The sequence below is a fragment of the Pleurodeles waltl genome, chromosome 8 (assembly GCF_031143425.1).
Source record: "Pleurodeles waltl isolate 20211129_DDA chromosome 8, aPleWal1.hap1.20221129, whole genome shotgun sequence".
Classification (NCBI taxonomy): Eukaryota; Metazoa; Chordata; class Amphibia; order Caudata; family Salamandridae; genus Pleurodeles; species Pleurodeles waltl.
Genome location: NC_090447.1, coordinates 452,156,288 through 452,163,515, shown reverse-complemented (window position 1 = coordinate 452,163,515; position 7,228 = coordinate 452,156,288).

Genomic DNA, 7,228 nt, shown 5'->3' with positions numbered 1-7,228 from the left:
CAGCGGTCTGTACACGGGAGGATTCCTCCTTCTCCTCGCCAAACCCAGCGGACGGTGCCTAGGAAGGACAACATGGAGCACACAGTCAAGCAACCCACAGGTACGTACTCACAGCTTGCACAGTAAACGATTCTCTATGCAGTGAATGGCGTGTATGAGTGGCTATGCAAGGCCTAGGCCTGTGTGACGCAGTTGAAATTGAGCCATGTGGACCCTCGAAATGGCGGCTGCCTGACCTGTGAAGTGTGACAATGGGATGTGAGGTCAATGCGCTGGCGTGGCACACCGTGGCGGTAGGCGGTCGAAGACCGCGGCGCGAAGCCGCATTGGATAACATTGAAGCCTATGGGTATCAGGAGCCAATGGCGAAGTGCGCCGGCGGTACGCCCCGCCGCGGTACGCACCGCCGCGGGCGTGACCGCCATTTTCTATCTACTTATTCACTCGCGACTTGAACTTTCACAGGAGAGGACCTATACTGCAAGTGTTGCTGTGACCTCGGTCTGGAAGGGACAATGGCTGCTGGGACTGGGGAAAGGGCCCCTGCCTTCACTGGAGAAGAGTTGGAGAAACTTGTGGATGGGGTCCTCCCCCAGTATGCGCTACTCTACGGTCCTCCAGACCAACAAGTGAGTTTAATTCAATATGGATTTGGGGCCACTGGCTGGCTTGGGGGCCTGGCGGGGGGCATGGCGGGGATGGGGGGCATGTTGGGCCTGGCGGGGGGCCTGGTGGGGATGGGGGGCATGTTGGGCCTGGCGGGGGGCCTGGCGGGGATGGGGGGCATGTTGGGCCTGGCGGGGATGGGGGGCATGTTGGGCCTGGCGGGGGGCCTGGCGGGGGGCCTGGCGGGGATGGGGGGCATGTTGGGCCTGGTGGGGGCCTGGCGGGGATGGGGGGCATGTTGGGCCTGGCGGGGGGCCTGGCGGGGGGCCTGGCGGGGATGGGGGGCATGTTGGGCCTGGCGGGGGGCCTGGTGGGGATGGGGGGCATGTTGGGCCTGGCGGGGGGCCTGGCGGGGATGGGGGGCGTTGGGCCACTGGCAACGAAAATGCAGACAAACTTGAACGTGGTATTTCTCCCTCCCTGTACGTGTCACATAGGTCCGCGCCCATGAGAAGATCGGGATTTGGCGTGCCATCGCCAAGGAAGTCCGGACCCTGAGGGTCCACCATCGACGGGGCACCCACTGCCGCAAGAGGTGGGAGGACATCCGCCGCGGGACCAAGAAGACCGCCGAGTCTCTGCTGGGGATGGCCTCCCAACGTAGGCGGGGTGCCTGCCGTCAACTGACCCCCCTGATGTTCCGGATCCTGGCGGTGGCCTACCCTGATTTGGATGGGCGCGTGAGGGCAGCACAGCAGACACAAGGGGGTGAGTACAAGCATAATCTACTCTGTTGTCGCGCAGTGGAGGTGTCTGGGTGGGGGAGGAGGGCTGTGGGTCCCCTAGGCCAGGGCGATATCTGTAGGCTGGGCACCCCCGTAAGCCCCTGTGTCCCCAGCCACCACCCTCAGTAGTGTGCCAGTACAGCCATCCCTGGGCCGTGTCATCCATGGGTGCAGTTGTCAACTCTAGGCGTGTAGGGCATGTTCCACGGAATGCGTAGCGGACCCCAAGTGCGCAACTTAGTGCAGGGGGCATCTGTGTCTGTCATGTCCGCTAATTGTACCGGTGATCCATGTACTCAAAATCTCTTTATTTCTCTCTCCCCCCCCTTTTTGTTTGTCTTTCTGTGCTTGTGTGCATCAGCATCATCAGGCGGAGGAGAAGTGGCATCGGGGCAGGAGGGAGCTGCATCTCACATGGCCCAGGAGGGCCATGCCACAGAGTCTGACTGGACCAGTGAGACGGAGGGCGAGGGGAGCTCCACAACGGGGACGAGTGGAGCCTGCAGCGACACGGACACGTCCTTGGAAGGGAGCTCCCTTGCGGTGGTGGCAACATCCGTGCCCCCCGCCATTTCAGGTACAGCCGCCACCCAGCGCACCATCTCCGCCCTCCCAGCAGCCCCTCAGCGTTCGCCCCGTGCCCGCTCTGCCAGGAAGCCGGGCATCTCCTTCGCCCCAGGCACCTCAGGCCCTGCCCCTGTTACCCCTGCTGCCCTCAGTGAGGAGGTCATTGACCTCCTCCGAACACTCATTGTTGGGCAGTCTACCCTTTTGAATGCCATCCAGGGGGTGGAGAGGGAGGTTCATCGCAGCAATGTGTACCTGGAGGGCATTCATTCGGGTCAGGCTGCCCATCAGCGATCGTTCCAGGCTCTGGCCTCAGCACTGACGGCAGCCATTGTCCCTGTCTCCTGCCTCCCTCTACTAACTCCCTCCTCCCAGTCTCCTGTTCCTCTGCCTGTCCCACCCACACCATCAGACCAGCCTGCACACACCTCAACACCCAAGAGCAGCTCATCCAAACATAAGCACCACAGATCACGCAGACATTCACACAAGCAACATTCCGATGCAGACATGCCAACAGTCACTACCACCTCTGTGACCCCCACCTCCTCGTCTCCCTCCTCCCTCCCTGTGACGTCTACACTCACACCTTCATTCACCTCACCATCAGCCAGTGTTTCCATCACCAGCACACCCTCCAGTACAGTCCGCACACGTGCAGTCACCACCCCCACTGCCATTTACACGTCCCCTGTGTCCTCTCCCACTGTGTCTGTCACCCCCTCTTCCACACCACACAAACGCAGCCACCCACCCACCCAACAGCCATCCACCTCACGACAGCCTGTCCCTCCTGCACCTGCACCCAAAGACAGCAAACGTGACTCACCTACAACCACATCCTCTCCCTCCACTCCCATTCCCACTGTACCTACCACTCTCCATTGTCCCAAGAAAATCTTTCTCGCTACTGCTAACTTCTTTCCTGACCCTGAGCCCCCCCCTCCTTCTCGTCGGGGTAAGAAGAGCACCTCAGCCACCACCAGCCCTGCAGCCCCCTTGACAAGGGTGCAGGGGTATTGGAGCCCACCAGCCCGCATGTCTGGATCTTCGCCCAGCAGCAAGGGGACAGGCAGCCCACCCCCTGGGAAGAGGAGCAGAAGGCGGAAGGGCCGCCGCAGGAGCCCGGGTTCTATATCCCCCCAGGACACTAGCCAGCCACCGTCAACAGCCACAGCTCCAAAGGGAGGAAAGGGCCACAGACTCCCGACTAAGGAGGGCAAGGGCAGCAAGGCGGCGAAGTCAGGCAGCAGGCCTGCTGCCCATGGAGGACCCGTCACAGCTGCCCAGGAGGAGCACACAACCCCCATAGCCGCTGCCCAGGGAGGAACCGTCACAGCTGCCCAGGGAGAGCCCACCACCCCCATAGCCGCTGCCCGGGGAGGAACCGTCACAGCTGCCCAGGAGGAGCACACAACCGCCATAGCCGCTGCCCAGGGAGGAACCGTCACAGCTGCCCAGGGAGAGCCCACCACCCCCATAGCCGCTGCCCAGGGAGGACCCAGCCCAGCTGGCCAGGAGGGCCCCACCACCCACAGCCCAGGTGGGCATTGAAGGAGCACCATCCCCGCTGCCCAGGAGGGCACCACCAGGCAATGAGCAGTTGGCCATAGAATGGCCGCCGTCTCCAGCACCGCTCCGCTGGGGACCGCCGTCTCAAGTACCGCTGAACTGGGCCCTTCAAGGCAAGAACCGCTGAACTGGGCCCTTCAAGGCAAGAACCGCTGAACTGGGCCCTTCAAGGCAAGAACCGCTGAACTGGGCCCCGCCGTCTCCAGCACCGCTCCGCTGGGGACCGCCGTCTCAAGAACCGCTGAACTGGGCCCTTCAAGGCAAGAACCGCTGAACTGGGCCCTTCAAGGCAAGAACCGCTGAACTGGGCCCTTCAAGGCAAGAACCGCTGAACTGGGCCCCGCCGTCTCCAGCACCGCTCCGCTGGGGACTGCCGTCTCAAGAACCGCTGAACTGGGCCCTTCAAGGCAAGAACCGCTGAACTGGGCCCTTCAAGGCAAGAACCGCTGAACTGGGCCCCGCCGTCTCCAGCACCGCTCCGCTGGGGACCGCCGTCTCAAGAACCGCTGAACTGGGCCCTTCAAGGCAAGAACCGCTGAACTGGGCCCTTCAAGGCAAGAACCGCTGAACTGGGCCCCACCGTCTCCAGCACCGCTCCGCTGGGGACCGCCGTCTCAAGAACCGCTGAACTGGGCCCTTCAAGGCAAGAACCGCTGAACTGGGCCCTTCAAGGCAAGAACCGCTGAACTGGGCCCTTCAAGGCAAGAACCGCTGAACTGGGCCCCGCCGTCTCCAGCACCGCTCCGCTGGGGACCGCCGTCTCAAGAACCGCTGAACTGGGCCCTTCAAGGCAAGAACCGCTGAACTGGGCCCTTCAGGGCAAGAACCGCTGAACTGGGCCCTTCAAGGCAAGAACCGCTGAACTGGGCCCTTCAAGGCAAGAAACGCTGAACTGGGCCCTTCCAGGCAAGAACCGCTGGCCCTTTGGCAGACGTGGCAGGGCAGGATCTGTCTCGGGCAGGGCTGCAGGATGTCCTCTGGCCAACATGCCTCCTCCAGTGGCAGTGGAGTCTGTTATGGACTGTTTGGACTGTGGCTTTGCACTCCCCAGGATGGCCCAGTGGGCAGGCCACCCACTGTATGGACTGTATGGACTGTGGCTTTGCTCTCCCCAGGATGGCCCAGTGGGCAGGCCACCCACTGTATGGACTGTATGGACTGTGGCTTTGCACTCCCCAGGATGGCCCAGTGGGCAGGCCACCCACTGTATGGACTGTATGGACTGTGGCTTTGCACTCCCCAGGATGGGCCAGTGGGCAGGCCACCCACTGTATGGACTGTATGGACTGTGGCTTTGCACTCCCCAGGATGGGCCAGTGGTAATGGAGTCCCCTCGTGGATCTGGCGTCGTGTACTCAAGTGGCTGAGGTGCCCCCACTTCCCTTCCCCCTGAGGTGCCTGTCCTTTTTTCTTTCTGATGCCCCTGCAGTGTTCTCTCCGTGGAGTTCTTGTCGTGGGACTGGGCCTTGCCCCTTTGCTCAGGACCCCTGTGGTCCACGGACAGTGGTTGGACTACATATAGTAGATGTATATATTTTGTACATAGTTTATTTATTTATTTGGATTACTGCTGTCCATTTTTCAATATATCTGCCCGTTTAAGATCTCTTCTTTTGGTCTTTGCATTATTTCGGAGGGGGGGGGTTGTGGGTTGTGACAGTGATCTGTGGGAATGCATTGATGTGTGTGTTGTAGTGGGTGTGGGTGGGTGGGTATGTTCCGGTAATCTTTTCCCTCCCCTGTGTCGTAGGTGCAGTACTCACTGATGTCTTCCGCGCCGCCGGACGTGCTCCTGGTACAGGAGCAGGTATAGGAGTGCGGGGATGACCTGTAACTCGGGTTCCATACTGCCGGAATCTCGCGTGGAGTGTGTAGAGGTGAGCGTTTTCCCGTTCGTAGTCTGTTTCCGCCGTGTTTTTATCGGCGGGGCTCCCGCCCCGGAAAAGGTGGCGGATTGGTGGGTCGTTATGTGGTAGGCGGTACATTGTCTCCCGCCGGGCTGTTGGCGGTGACCGCCAGGCTGTTTGTTTGTACCGCCGTGGCGGTCGGAGTGTTGAAGCGGCGGTCTCTGTTGGCGGTAACTGCCAGGGTCAGAATTCCATTTTTTGGACCGCCAGCCTGTCGGCGGTATGGTCGCGGCTTTAACACCGACCGCCAGGGTTGGAATGAGGGCCTTAGTCTCCCACACTGCGGGTGATTCTGCCGCTACAAAATTCAGAAGTCTCATTAGAATAATGAGAGCCTATGCAACATGGCGCGTTTGGTCAGACTCTAATTTTCGGGTCCTCCGGAGTATCTCTGTCTCATTATATATAATGACGCCTCAATACCGTATACGGAGACTTCCGTGGTACTGAGGATTTCCACCCAGCTACTTAGGCTAACCTATTTGCAGCTAGAAGTTGTTTAAGCTTGAACTCTAAAAAAGGAAAACCCTACTTGGTGTGCCTTCTCTGAACTTATAGTTAGTCTATAATGGCAAATCCACAGCAGGTACAAATAGCAGTTAACATGAGACAACCTCTAACTACACATTTATTAGCAAATGGCTTAATGCCCCAGGGGGGTCCAGTCACATTTATGGCGGATGCCCATGCAGCATATAGAACAGAACTTTTTTATTCTTGGGTCACTTTTCCAGCAGTTGATGGGAACACAAATACATTTCATCACTATACACTTGCAAATGCACCTGGACAATAAAGAGCATACACATATTTAGAAATACCCTTATCTTATCAAGAACATAATAATTGGCTTGATGGCACCCTACCCCACACAATATTACCAGTAAGGTTAGGTCCTCTAAGTAATGATGGTCCTACCTGGCCTTTATTGAGCACTTATACACCACATCCTGAAATTGCAAATTTGGCTGAGGTTCGTCATTTATATACTGAATTAACAGAGATATGTAGACAATTAGTACAATTCGTAATACAAACATTAAATACAAACCCAGCACATGCTGCTCCAGCACATTCACATGCAGTAACGCCAGGTATAAATCCTGTGACTGCATATTCAATAATGGGTAAAGTTCCCGCCAAACGGGAGGAAACTCCATTTTGGTTAGCACAAAAGATTAATGTGCTGGAGGCAGTATTTCCCCATATGGGACCTCAGGACAAACTTAGAATATTAACGATGTGCTTGCCTTTTGGGATGGTCCCTACAGTGGATAACTGTAATACCTGGGGCATGGTATTTCCCGCACGCTATACAACTGCACACGATACACCGACACTTGCCAATTTACCGGAGGTGTTGAAGCAAATTCAAGATGAATACGGGGCTGCCCCGGCCCTAGATTTGGGGATGCAACTAATGGGCAATTTTGCCACAGTATCTTCAATCATTTTGAGGAACCTTAAAGGGGAAGCGGTCGCACTAGCAGTGCGCATGCAGCTCCGTGACGTTCCACAACAGGATCAGGAACGCAAGCTGCCCAAGATAATTGCAGAGACCTACTCTAGCATTGGTCGAGACAGTTTAGGGGCCATCCCATTGAAACCACAATTTCAGGGCAAATCGAATAAAGATTTTCCCAAGCAAGCATCTGAGGGTAATATGAAACGCTGGGATAAAAAACAACAAACTCCTAAAAAAGAGAGGGGAGAATCTCTGCGTACGGAGACCCCTCAGACTAGCTAGAATCTCAGAAATCGAGATAATATAAAAACGCCTGATAGGTATCA